The following is a 14,141-nucleotide window of genomic DNA, read 5'->3' on the forward strand; positions in this document are numbered from 1 at the left end:
CCCTTTATACACATTGCAGCAGCCAGCATCCCCCTTTTTACACATTGCGGCAGCCAGGCCCCCTTTTTACACATTGCGACAGCCAGTCCCTCTTTTTACACATTGCGGCAGCCAGGTCCCCTTTTTACACATTGCGGCAGCCAGGCCCCCTTATTACATATTACGGCAGATGGTGTACCCCTTTTTACACATTGCGGCAGCCGGTCCTCCTTTTTGCACATTGCGGCAGCCAGGCCCCCTTTTTACACATTGCGGCAGCCAGGCCCCTTTTTTACACATTGCGGCAGCCAGTCCCCCTTTTTACACATTGTGGCAGCCAGGCCCTCTTTTTACACATTGCGGCAGCCAGTCCCCTTTTTACACATTGCGGCAGAAAGGCCCCCTTTTTACACATTGCGGCAGCCAGTCCCCTTTTTACACATTGCGGCAGCCAGGCCCCCTTTTTACACATTGCGGCAGCCAGGCCCCCTTTTTACACATTGCGGCAGCCAGGCCCCCTTTTTACACATTATGGCAGACGGTGTCCGAGAGAGAGAGAGAGAGAGAGAGAGAGAGAGAGAGAGATACTTACAATCTCCCCGCTAACAGGCTCCTCGTGCAGCTTCCTCGGTGCAGGCAGGGGAGAAGGAGGAGGAAGGAGGGGGACTGGAGCGGCAGCAGCGCTATTTCATTGGTAGTAAGCGCCGCTGCAGCAGTCCCCTCTTCTTCCGTATTGGCTGCCTGGAGCTGCTGTGGATGCTGGGATGGAGGAACCACATCCCAGCATCCACAGCAGCGCCAGACAGCCAATACGGAAGGAGAGGGGGCTGCTGCAGCGGCACTTACTACCAATGAAATAGCGCTGCTGCGGCTCCAGTCCCCCTCCCTCCTCCTCCTTCTCACCTGCCCGGCGCTGCTCTCTTCTCCCTCCACAGCGCGGCGGCGCACAGCACAGAACAGGCGGCATGTAATGAGTCAATTTGACTCATTACATGCCGCTGGCCGTGCGCCCTCAGGGCAACTGCGCTGTGTGCCAAGCCCACTTGGCACACACGTAGTTACGGCCCTGCCTGGCTGTGCTTCTATGGTGGCACACCTGGAGACTGCTCAGGGCACACTAGTGTGCCCCGGCACTGTGGTTGAAAAACACTGCTCTATTTAATCATAATACCTATATTATTTAGTTTCCATTAACTGCTAGTATATGGTGCTAGCCACGCCCAGTAGGCGGTGCTAACCATGCCCAGTAGGCGGTGCTAGGCATGCCACTCCAGTTGTGCACCCCCTAATAAAATGTGCCGCTCACTCCTATGCCTACAGTCGATGGTGAGAGAGTGAAAAAAGAGAGCAAGAGATGGGGGGAGGGGGACAGTCACATACCCTCCAACATTTTACACAGAAAAATCGGTACAAATCCGAAAAATGGGCGTGGCCGCGTGTAAAGGGGGCGTGGCCACGCCCCTTTTCCTATACTTTCAATGGAAGTTTGGAGAGGCAAAAATCGGTACAGACCATGAAAAAAAGGTACTGTATCTATTAAAAAGGTACAGTTGGAGGGTATGCAGTCATAACCACCATAGCACTCGTCTCTGATGCTCACAGGGAGTTACAACTGTACAAATGTAGCCAATCTCGTCGTGGCTACATCATACCATGATTGCACCTTGTTAGGCGCGACCGTGTCACGTACGTCTGGATGTCTAATATGTTTGTGCGGCCATTTCGCATGAATGGGAGCGGCAAATGCTGCAGCTCGGCATGGCTAGGCACAGGTGCGCATAGCTACGTCGAGGGTGCACGTCTACCTCAGATGTAGCCATGATCAGCGTGGCTACATCTGTATATAATATTGGATAAAAACAAAACTATTGACTAAAGCACAATATAATTCTCTTACACCTCTGCAAATTAATAGAAATGGAACATACTGCAAAACTGGCACACTGGGATTTAGGCAGGCAGAGAGAGAGAGTACAGGATTTACCTTGCAACATTATAGGCTCACTAAACAACTCCAAGGAGATGTCATAGGTGCAGCCGGACATAAAGGATTTAATTAGGGACATTCTAGGCCCATCTAGACAGCGCTCTTCAAATATCTCCAATGACTCATTTGCATGCGCTTGTGGTTGTTAAGTAACAGCACTGTCCCTGTAGGTGTGAGATTTTTTTTTTTATCCAATACTATGCTATCCCCAGTGTCATAAGTCATATATTATAGTAGTCATGCTAAAAGTCTGCCGACGCTTCGAACTAAGCTGCCCTTATCTTTGTCCAGTCACTAACCTTATGCCGGTGTGCTATGCCGTCCCAGGCCTCAGGAGGCATATACAAGAGACAGCAATAGCACAGCCCTGATACAGGCAGTTGCCATTATGACATCACAGCATGACCTCACACACCCCACCACTCTCCTGTAGAATGTTATCTGCTGCTGTGCTCTCTGGCATAAATCCAATAGAAACCAATATGAACAAGCAGCAGCACTTGGAGACTGAGTTATAAAGTCAATGTATTAAAACACATAACATTCCAACGTTTCGGGGCACACCTTAACAAAGGGGCAGTTGTGCAGCGAAACGGAATGTTATGCACATATGTGTTTTAATACATTGACTTTATAACTCAGTCTTCGAGTGATGCTTGTTCATATTGGTATATATATATATATTTATTTTTAATATCGGTAATGAACCAACACACGCTCACATACAAAGTTTAAGCTTGCTTGGTGCCTTCAGCAAAAGTAGTGGTGGGCAGTGAAAAAATGCGGCACTCCAATACTTACTTTTCAATAGAATATATTAAAGCTCATACATAGTATGTTACATTCACCAAAGTTTCAATGCCCACCGATGTTTTCTTCAAGGTATACATGCACTGACAATACAAAAAATAAGTGTACATGCACTGACACTGTATTGTTAGTGCATGTATACCTTCAGGAAAACATCGATTAGCAATAAGCTTAAATATATCCTATTGAAAAGCAAGTCTTGGAGTGCGCAATCTTTCATGCGACGGGACCCACAAAATATTTAGCTCAGCGCGATCACTGCTGTAGGTTAACTTTAGTGCATAGCGGGGATATTTTTAATTCAAAATTAAAAAATCAATCGTGATGCCACAGTTATTAATACATAAGCCTCTTTAGAGATCAAGGTGGTCATTCCGAGTTGTTCATTCGCTAGCAGTTTTTTGCAGCCGTGCAAACGCTATGCCGCCTCCTACTGGGAGTGTATTTTAGCTTAGCAGAAGTGCGAACGAAAGGACCGCAGAGCGGCGGCAAACTTTTTTTGTGCAGTTTTAGAGTAGCTCAATACCTACTCAGCGCTTGCGATTACTTCAGACTGTTCAGTTCCTGTTTTGACGTCACGAACACGCCCTGCGTTCGCCCAGCCACGCCTGCGTTTTTCCTGGCATGCCTGCGTTTTTCCGAATACTCCCTGAAAACGGTCAGTTGCCACCCAGAAACGCCCTCTTCCTGTCAATCACTCTGCGGCCAGCAGTGCGACTGAAAAGCTTTGCTAGACCTTGTGTGAAACTACATCATTCGTTGCATTAGTACGACGTGCGTGCACATTGCTACGCATGCGCAGAAGTGCCATTTTTGTTGCCTAATCGCTGCAGAGCGAACGAAAGCAGCTAGCGATCAACTCGGAATGACCCCCATAATCCTTATTATACACAGAGTACCCAATAAATGTCAGGAAATGGACCATTTCATTCACACTTGCTGACAAGCAGTATTCATAAACGTTAGACCTCTGTACCAGAGCCGGCCTTAGGCATAGGCAAACTAGGCAATTGCCTAGGGCAGCGGTGGCCAACCAGTGGCTCTCGAGTCGCATGTGGCTCTTTCTTCACTCAGATGCGGCTCCTGACACTTGAGGTCAGGTGACCGCAAATGATCCAGAAACCACTGTGCTCCAGCCAGGCATGCAGTGCCAGCGTCACTAAGTGGACTGAGGGAGCCGGATACTAGGTGAGAACCCTCTGGCAAGCAAAGGGGGACTACAGCTACCTCAGCATGGACCACCTCGGGTTTGGAGCAGGGGCTACTGGACACATGAAGGGCTACTACAGTGGCATGGGAGACTGGAGTGACACATGGAGGAACTGAAATGTATTATGTTAATCTTGCTTTTAAATGTATTTTCTCTGACGTCCTAGTGGATGCTGGGTACTCCGTAAGGACCATGGGGAATAGACGGGCTCCGCAGGAGACTGGGCACTCTTTAAAGAAAGATTAGGTACTATATCTGGTGTACACTGGCTCCTCCCTCTATGCCCCTCCTCCAGACCTCAGTTAGAATCTGTGCCCGGCCAGAGCTGGATGCACCTAGTGGGCTCTCCTGAGCTTACTAGAAATGAAAGTATTTGTTAGGTTTTTTATTTTCAGTGAGATCTGCTGGCAACAGACTCACTGCTACGTGGGACTTAGGGGAGAGAAGCAAATCTACCTGCTTGCAGCTAGCTTGTGCTTCTAAGGCTACTGGACACCATTAGCTCCAGAGGGATCGAACACAGGGCCCGACCTCGATCGTCCGTTCCCGGAGCCGCGCCGCCGTCCCCCTTGCAGAGCCAGAAGACGGAAGATTCCAGAGAAAATCGGCGGCTGAAGACTCCGGTCTTCAATAAGGTAGCGCACAGCACTGCAGCTGTGCGCCATTGCTCCCACAGCACACCCCACGCTCCGGTCACTGGTGGGTGCAGGGCGCTGGGGGGGGGGGGAGGGGCGCCCTTGGCTGCAATCTGTATACCTTACTTGGCAAAATGCACATAATACAGTTCTAAACTGTATAAGTGCCTAATCCCCCGCCATAAATATTATTAAAAAAGCGTGAGAAGCCAGCCGCTGAAGGGGCGGGGCTATCTTCCTCAGCACAGCCAGCGCCATTTTCTCTTCACAGCTCCGCTGGAAGGACGCTCCCCAGGCTCTCCCCTGCAGTATACACTACGGAAAGGGTAAAAAAGAGAGGGGGAGCACATAAATTTAGGCGCAATTGTGATAATAAGCAGCTATTGGGGGGAAAATTCACTTTGTATTAGTGTAAATCCCTCTGTTATATAGCGCTCTGGTGTGTGCTGGCATACTCTCTCTCTGTCTCCCCAAAGGACTTTGTGGGGTCCTGTCCTCAGTCAGAGCATTCCCTTGGTGTGTGTGCGGTGTGTCGGTACGGCTGTGTCGACATGTTTGATGAGGACGCTTACCTGGAGGCGGAGCAGGAGCCGATAAGTGTGATGTCGCCCCCTGCGGGGCCGACACCAGAGTGGATGGATATGTGGAAGGTATTAACCGACAGTGTCAACTCCTTGCATAAAAGGTTCGATGACGTAACAGCTTTGGGACAGCCGGCATCTCAGCCCGCGCCTGCCCAAGCGTCTGAGAGGCCATCAGGGGCTCAAAAACGCCCGCTACCTCAGATGGCAGACACAGATGTCGACATGGAGTCTGACTCCAGTGTCGACGAGGATGAGACAAATGTACAATCCACAAGGGCCATCCGATGCATGATTACGGCAATGAAAAATGTGTTGCACATTTCTGACATTAACCCGGTTACCACAAAAAAGGGTATTATGTTTGGGGAGAAAAAGCAGCCAGGGACTTTTCCCCCATCTGATGAGTTAAATGAATTGTGTGAAGAAGCGTGGGGTTCCCCAGATAAGAAACTAGTGATTTCTAAGCGGTTACTAATGGCGTACCCTTTCCCGCCAACGGATAGGTTACGCTGGGAGACATCCCCTAGGGTGGACAAGGCGCTCACACGCTTATCAAAAAAGGTGGCACTGCCGTCTCAGGATACGGCCGCCTTAAAGGAGCCTACAGATAGAAAGCAGGAGGCTATCCTGAAGTCTGTGTATACACACTCAGGTACTATACTAAGACCTGCTATTGCTTCAGCATGGATGTGTAGTGCTGCAGCAGCATGGTCTGATTCCCTGTCAGATAACATTGATTCCCTTGACAGAGATACTATTTTGCTAACCATAGAGCATATTAAAGACGTAGTCTTATATATGAGGGATGCACAGAGGGACATTTGCCGGCTGGCATCTAGAATTAATGCAATGTCCATTTCTGCCAGAAGAGTGTTATGGACTCGGCAGTGGACAGGTGATGCTGATTCTAAAAGGCACATGGAAGTTTTGCCTTATAAGGGTGAGGAATTGTTTGGGGACGGTCTCTAGGACCTCGTGTCCACAGCAACAGCTGGGAAGTCGACTTTTTTACCTCAGGTTCCCTCACAGCCGAAGAAAGCACCGTATTATCAAGTACAGTCCTTTCGGCCCCAGAAAGACAAGCGGGTCAGAGGCGCGTCCTTTCTGCCCAGAGGCAGGGGTAGAGGGAAAAAGCTGCACCAGACAGCCAGTTCCCAGGAACAAAAATCCTCCCCTGCTTCCACTAAGTCCACCGCATGACGCTGGGGCTCCACAGGTAGAGCCAGGTGCGGTGGGGGCCAGTCTCCGGAACTTCAGTGACCAGTGGGTTCGCTCACAGGTGGATCTCTGGGTTCTACAAGTGGTATCTCAGGGATACAAGCTGGAGTTCGAGACGTCTCCCCCTCGCCGTTACCGCAAATCAGCCTTCCCAGCTACTCCCAAGGAAAGGGAGGTAGTACTGGCGGCAATTCACAAGCTGTACCTCCAGCAGGTGATAATCAAAGTTCCCCTCCTTCAACAGGGACGGGGTTACTATTCCACAATGTTTGTGGTACCGAAACCAGACGGTTCGGTGAGACCCATTCTAAATTTGAAATCCTTGAACACTTATATAAGGAAGTTCAAGTTTAAAATGGAATCGCTCAGGGCGGTTATTGCAAGCCTGGAAGAGGGGGATTTTATGGTATCACTGGACATCAAGGATGCTTACCTACATGTCCCCATTTACCCACCTCACCAGGAGTACCTCCGATTTGTGGTACAGGACTGCCATTACCAATTCCAGACGTTGCCGTTTGGTCTGTCCATGGCACCGAGGGTATTTACCAAGGTAATGGCCGAAATGATGATACTACTTCGAAAGAAGGGAGTTATAATTATCCCGTACTTGGCTCCTCCCTCTATGCCCCTCCTCCAGACCTCAGTTAGAATCTGTGTCCGGCCAGAGCTGGATGCACCTAGTGGGCTCTCCTGAGCTTACTAGAAATGAAAGTATTTGTTAGGTTTTTTATTTTCAGTGAGATCTGCTGGCAACAGACTCACTGCTACGTGGGACTTAGGGGAGAGAAGCAAACCTACCTGCTTGCAGCTAGCTTGTGCTTCTAAGGCTACTGGACACCATTAGCTCCAGAGGGATCGAACACAGGGCCCGACCTCGATCGTCCGTTCCCGGAGCCGCGCCGCCGTCCCCCTTGCAGAGCCAGAAGACGGAAGATTCCAGAGAAAATCGGCGGCTGAAGACTCCGGTCTTCAATAAGGTAGCGCACAGAACTGCAGCTGTGCGCCATTGCTCCCACAGCACACCCCACGCTCCGGTCACTGGTGGGTGCAGGGCGCTGGGGGGGGGGGGGGCGCCCTGGGCTGCAATTTGTATACCTTACTTGGCAAAATGCACATAATACAGTTCTAAACTGTATATGTGCCTAATCCCCCGCCATAAATATTATTAAAAAAGCGTGAGAAGCCAGCCGCTGAAGGGGCGGGGCTATCTTCCTCAGCACAGCCAGCGCCATTTTCTCTTCACAGCTCCGCTGGAAGGACGCTCCCCAGGCTCTCCCCTGCAGTATACACTACGGAAAGGGTAAAAAAGAGAGGGGGAGCAGATAAATTTAGGCGCAATTGTGATAATAAGCAGCTATTGGGGGGAAAATTCACTTTGTATTAGTATAAATCCCTCTGTTATATAGCGCTCTGGTGTGTGCTGGCATACTCTCTCTCTGTCTCCCCAAAGGACTTTGTGGGGTCCTGTCCTCAGTCAGAGCATTCCCTTGGTGTGTGTGCGGTGTGTCGGTACGGCTGTGTCGACATGTTTGATGAGGACGCTTACGTGGAGGCGGAGCAGGAGCCGATAAGTGTGATGTCGCCCCCTGCGGGGCCGACACCAGAGTGGATGGATATGTGGAAGGTATTAACCGACAGTGTCAACTCCTTGCATAAAAGGTTCGATGACGTAACAGCTTTGGGACAGCCGGCATCTCAGCCCGCGCCTGCCCAAGCGTCTGAGAGGCCATCAGGGGCTCAAAAACGCCCGCTACCTCAGATGGCAGACACAGATGTCGACATGGAGTCTGACTCCAGTGTCGACGAGGATGAGACAAATGTACAATCCACAAGGGCCATCCGATGCATGATTACGGCAATGAAAAATGTGTTGCACATTTCTGACATTAACCCGGTTACCACAAAAAAGGGTATTATGTTTGGGGAGAAAAAGCAGCCAGTGACTTTTCCCCCATCTGATGAGTTAAATTAATTGTGTGAAGAAGCGTGGGGTTCCCCAGATAAGAAACTAGTGATTTCTAAGCGGTTACTAATGGCGTACCCTTTCCCGCCAACGGATAGGTTACGCTGGGAGACATCCCCTAGGGTGGACAAGGCGCTCACACGCTTATCAAAAAAGGTGGCACTGCCGTCTCAGGATACGGCCGCCTTAAAGGAGCCTGCAGATAGAAAGCAAGAGGCTATCCTGAAGTCTGTGTATACACACTCAGGTACTATACTGAGACCTGCTATTGCTTCAGCATGGATGTGTAGTGCTGCAGCAGCATGGTCTGATTCCCTGTCAGATAACATTGATTCCCTTGACAGAGATACTATTTTGCTAACCATAGAGCATATTAAAGACGTAGTCTTATATATGAGGGATGCACAGAGGAACATTTGCCGGCTGGCATCTAGAATTAATGCAATGTCCATTTCTGCCAGAAGAGTGTTATGGACTCGGCAGTGGACAGGTGATGCTGATTCTAAAAGGCACATGGAAGTTTTGCCTTATAAGGGTGAGGAATTGTTTGGGGACGGTCTCTAGGACCTCGTGTCCACAGCAACAGCTGGGAAGTCGACTTTTTTACCTCAGGTTCCCTCACAGCCGAAGAAAGCACCGTATTATCAAGTACAGTCCTTTCGGTCCCAGAAAGACAAGCGGGTCAGAGGCGCGTCCTTTCTGCCCAGAGGCAGGGGTAGAGGGAAAAAGCTGCACCAGACAGCCGGTTCCCAGGAACAAAAATCCTCCCCTGCTTCCACTAAGTCCACCGCATGACGCTGGGGCTCCACAGGTAGAGCCAGGTGCGGTGGGGGCCAGTCTCCGGAACTTCAGTGACCAGTGGGTTCGCTCACAGGTGGATCTCTGGGTTCTACAAGTGGTATCTCAGGGATACAAGCTGGAGTTCGAGACGTTTCCCCCTCGCCGTTACCGCAAATCAGCCTTCCCAGCTACTCCCAAGGAAAGGGAGGTAGTACTGGCGGCAATTCACAAGCTGTACCTCCAGCAGGTGATAATCAAAGTTCCCCTCCTTCAACAGGGACGGGGTTACTATTCCACAATGTTTGTGGTACCGAAACCAGACGGTTCGGTGAGACCCATTCTAAATTTGAAATCCTTGAACACTTATATAAGGAAGTTCAAGTTTAAAATGGAATCGCTCAGGGCGGTTATTGAAAGCCTGGAAGAGGGGGATTTTATGGTATCACTGGACATCAAGGATGCTTACCTACATGTCCCCATTTACCCACCTCACCAGGAGTACCTCTGATTTGTGGTACAGGACTGCCATTACCAATTCCAGACGTTGCCGTTTGGACTGTCCACGGCACCGAGGGTATTTACCAAGGTAATGGCCGAAATGATGATACTCCTTCGAAAGAAGGGAGTTATAATTATCCCGTACTTGGACGATCTCCTTATAAAGGCGAGGTCCATGGAGCAGTTGTTGGTCGGAGTAGCACTATCTCAGGAAGTGCTACAACAGCACGGCTGGATTCTGAATATCCCAAAGTCGCAGCTGGTTCCTACGACGCGTCTGCTGTTCTTGGGTATGATTCTGGACACAGAAAAGAAGAAGGTGTTTCTCCCGGAGGAGAAGGCCAAGGAGTTGTCATCTCTGGTCAGAGACCTCCTGAAACCAAAACAGGTGTCGGTGCATCACTGCACGCGAGTCCTGGGAAAGATGGTAGCTTCTTACGAAGCAATTCCCTTCGGCAGGTTCCATGCAAGGATCTTTCAGTGGGATCTGTTAGACAAGTGGTCCGGATCGCATCTTCAGATGCATCGGTTGATCACCCTGTCCCTGAGGACCAGGGTGTCTCTGCTGTGGTGGCTGCAGAGTGCTCATCTTCTCGAGGGCCGCAGATTCGGCATTCAGGACTAGGTCCTGGTGACCACGGATGCAAGACTCTGAGGTTGGGGGGCAGTCACTCAGGGAAGAAACTTCCAAGGACAATGGTCGAGTCAGGAGACTTCACTACACATAAATATTCTGGAACTAAGGGCCATTTACAATGCCCTAAGTCAAGCAAAACCCCTGCTTCAAAACCAGCCGGTGCTGATTCAGTCAGACAACATCACGGCGGTCGCCCATGTAAACCGACAGGGCGGCACAAGACGCAGGATGGCAATGGCAGAAGCCACAAGGATTCTCCGATGGGCGGAGAATCACGTGATAGCACAGTCAGCAGTGTTCATTCCGGGAGTGGACAACTGGGAAGCAGACTTCCTCAGCAGGCACGACCTCCACCCGGGAGAGTGGGGACTTCATCCAGAAGTCTTACAGCTGATTGTAAATCGTTGGGAAAGGCCACAGGTGGACATGATGGCGTCCCGCCTCAACAAAAAGCTAAAAAGATATTGCGCCAGGTCAAGGGACCCTCAGGCGATAGCTGTGAACGCTCTAGTGACACCTTGGGTGTACCAGTCGGTTTATGTGTTCCCTCCTCTTCCTCTCATACCAAAGGTACTGAGGATAATAAGAAAGAGAGGAGTAAGAACTATACTCATCGTTCCGGATTGGCCAAGAAGAACTTGGTACCCGGAACTACAAGAAATGATCTCAGAGGACCCTTGACCTCTGCCGCTCCGACAGGAACTGCTACAGCAGGGGCCCTGTCTGTTCCAAGACTTACCGCGGCTGCGTTTGACGGCATGACGGTTGAACGCCGGATCCTGATGGAAAAGGGCATTCCGGTTGAAGTCATTCCTACGCTGATAAAAGCTAGGAAGGATGTGATAGCAAAACATTATCACCGCATATGGCGAAAATATGTTGCTTGGTGTGAGGCTATGAAGGCCCCAACAGAGGAATTTCAGCTGGTCGATTACTGCACTTCCTACAGTCAGGAGTGACTATGGGCCTAAAATTGGGATCCATAAAAGTCCAGATTTCGGCCCTGTCTATTTTCTTTCAAAAAGAACTGGCTTCACTGCCTGAAGTTCAGACGTTTGTTAAGGGAGTGCTGCATATTCAGCCCCCTTTTGTGCCTCCAGTGGCACCTTGGGATCTCAACGTAGTGTTGGATTTCCTAAAATCACATTGGTTTGAGCCACTTCAGACCGTGGAGTTGAAGTATCTCACGTGGAAAGTGGTCATGCTTTTGGCCTTGGCTTCGGCTAGGCGTGTGTCAGAATTGGCGGCTTTGTCATGTAAAAGCCCTTATCTGATCTTCCATATGGACAGGCAGAATTGAGGACTCGTCCCCAATTTCTCCCTAAGGTGGTATCAGCGTTTCATTTGAACCAACCTATTGTGGTGCCTGCGGCTACTCAGGACTTGGTGGATTCCAAGTTGCTGGACGTAGTCCGGGCCCTGAAAATCTATGTTTCCAGGACGGTTAGAGTCAGAAAAACTGACTCGCTGTTTATCCTGCATGCACCCAACAAGCTGGGTGCTCCTGCTTCTAAGCAGACTATTGCTCGCTGGATCTGTAGCACGATTCAACTTGCACATTCTGCGGCTGGACTGCCGCATCCTAAATCAGTAAAAGCCCATTCCACGAGGAAGGTGGGCTCTTCTTGGGCGGCTGCCCGAGGGGTCTCGGCTTTACAACTTTGCCGAGCTGCTTCCTGGTCGGGATCAAACACATTTGCAAAATTCTACAAGTTTGATACCCTGGCTGAGGAGGACCTTGAGTTTGCTCATTCGGTGCTGCAGAGTCATCCGCACTCTCCCGCCCGTTTGGGAGCTTTGGTATAATCCCCATGGTCCTTACGGAGTACCCAGCATCCACTAGGACATCAGAGAAAATAAGAATTTACTCACCGGTAATTCTATTTCTCGTAGTCCGTAATGGATGCTGGGAGCCCGTCCCAAGCGCGGACTTCTGCAATACTTGTATATAGTTATTGCTTAACTATAGGGTTATTGTTCTGAGCCATCTGTTGAATGAGGCTCAACTGTTGTTCATACTGTTAACTGGGTATAGTTATCACAAGTTGTACGGTGTGATTGGTGTGGCTGGTATGAGTCTTACCCTGGATTCCAAATCCTTTCCTAGTAATGTCAGCTCTTCCGGGCACAGTTTCCCTAACTGAGGTCTGGAGGAGGGGCATAGAGGGAGGAGCCAGTGCACACCAGATATAGTACCTAATCTTTCTTTAAAGAGTGCAAAGTCTCCTGCGGAGCCCGTCTATTCCCCATGGTCCTTACGGAGTACCCAGCATCCACTACGGACTACGAGAAATAGAATTACCGGTGAGTAAATTCTTATTTTATTTGGCTCTGGCTTTTTTAATGTATTTTATGTGGATTTGTCCCTTTCTATGTATTTTATTTTGGATCTGGCTTTTTCAATGTATTTTATAACGGGCGAGGCCTAACGGGCACAAGACCACGCCCCATTTTTGCACACATGCCTTTAGCGTGCACATGGTGTCGGCTCTTTGGCATGCCCAAAGATTTTTCTTGGCTTTTTGTCGCTGACTGATTGGCCACCCCTGGCCTAGGGCATCTGGTTTGCCTAGGGGCATCAGCAGCTTCTGTTGATTAAAATGATATGTGGCATGCCTATATTCTGTGTGCAGCATTTTGTATGCAGATACAGTCACAGTCGCACAGAGTATATGATGTTATGTGAACGAGGGGCACTACTGTGAGGAGTAACGTATATAAGGTAAAGTGGTACTACTGTGTGATGTAATGTGAATAAGGGACACTATCGTATGATAAATTGTGAATAAAGTTACACTACTGTGAGACATAAGTTGAATTGGGGGTATTATTGTGTGGCCATGCCCCTTGCCAGCAAAAACACATACCTTTTTGGCTGGTGCTGGGAAAGGGGTGCAGGGTCAGAGGTGGAACTAGCGGTGGTGCTAGGGGGCACCAGCCAAAATCTTGCCTAGGGCATCATATTGGTTAGGGCCGGCTATACTCTGTACCATACATTGACAGTATGTGGAAATGCTTATTAAGGACTTGCTACACTTTCCTGCAGGTAAACTTGAAGTCTCTGTAAGTAACACACTTCTAACGCTCTGTTGAAGTGAAGGGCAAGTACCAAGTTTTTGTCTACAATGTTAACTAGCGTTTATCACCTCTCTTCTGTACAAGCCCTGATAGTAAAAGGATTGTCTCTTTGTTGGCGCACTGTAGAAGGAAGGTAAGTATGGTTAAAATGTAACTTTTAATGTCATATAATTAAAAATGCCTAATGATGTGAAAAATTACAAGACAACAATTATAAACAATACTCAATGAATAAAAATTGATATCAATAAGAATAGATTCACTTGTGTGTCACTCTTTATTAAATATATATGTTCTTATGTGTGCTGGAGCTTCGTCAAGCCAACCTCAATTTGGTGGTTGACTGCTAAATGTATACCCTTATTTTCTAGAATTCCCTATAGGTTATCTGGTACTATATAACCTAGTTATAAAAGGGTATATTACAATGTCAGACAGTTGGTATGCAGATATATATCTAAACCATTATTCTATATCCATAGTTATCCATATGTACACTGAACCTACCATACCAGTCTATCATAAATTATACAGTAGTTGGGTGCCCATAAATTGAGGGCTTGTCAAATTTATATACCAACTCTGTATGTAATAAATATATTGTTGGCTCTTCAATGATAGTTGAGTCTATAGTGTCTGACAATTAAATTATATCGCTGGCACAGAAATGTATCTTAACATCTTTCACAGATCCTATATTTCTCCCCATAGAGGTTTCTTAATAAGCCTTTTAAGCGATCCCTCTTGTCCCAAATGCGT

Source organism: Pseudophryne corroboree, chromosome 5 (assembly GCF_028390025.1).
Source record: "Pseudophryne corroboree isolate aPseCor3 chromosome 5, aPseCor3.hap2, whole genome shotgun sequence".
Lineage (NCBI taxonomy): Eukaryota > Metazoa > Chordata > Amphibia > Anura > Myobatrachidae > Pseudophryne > Pseudophryne corroboree.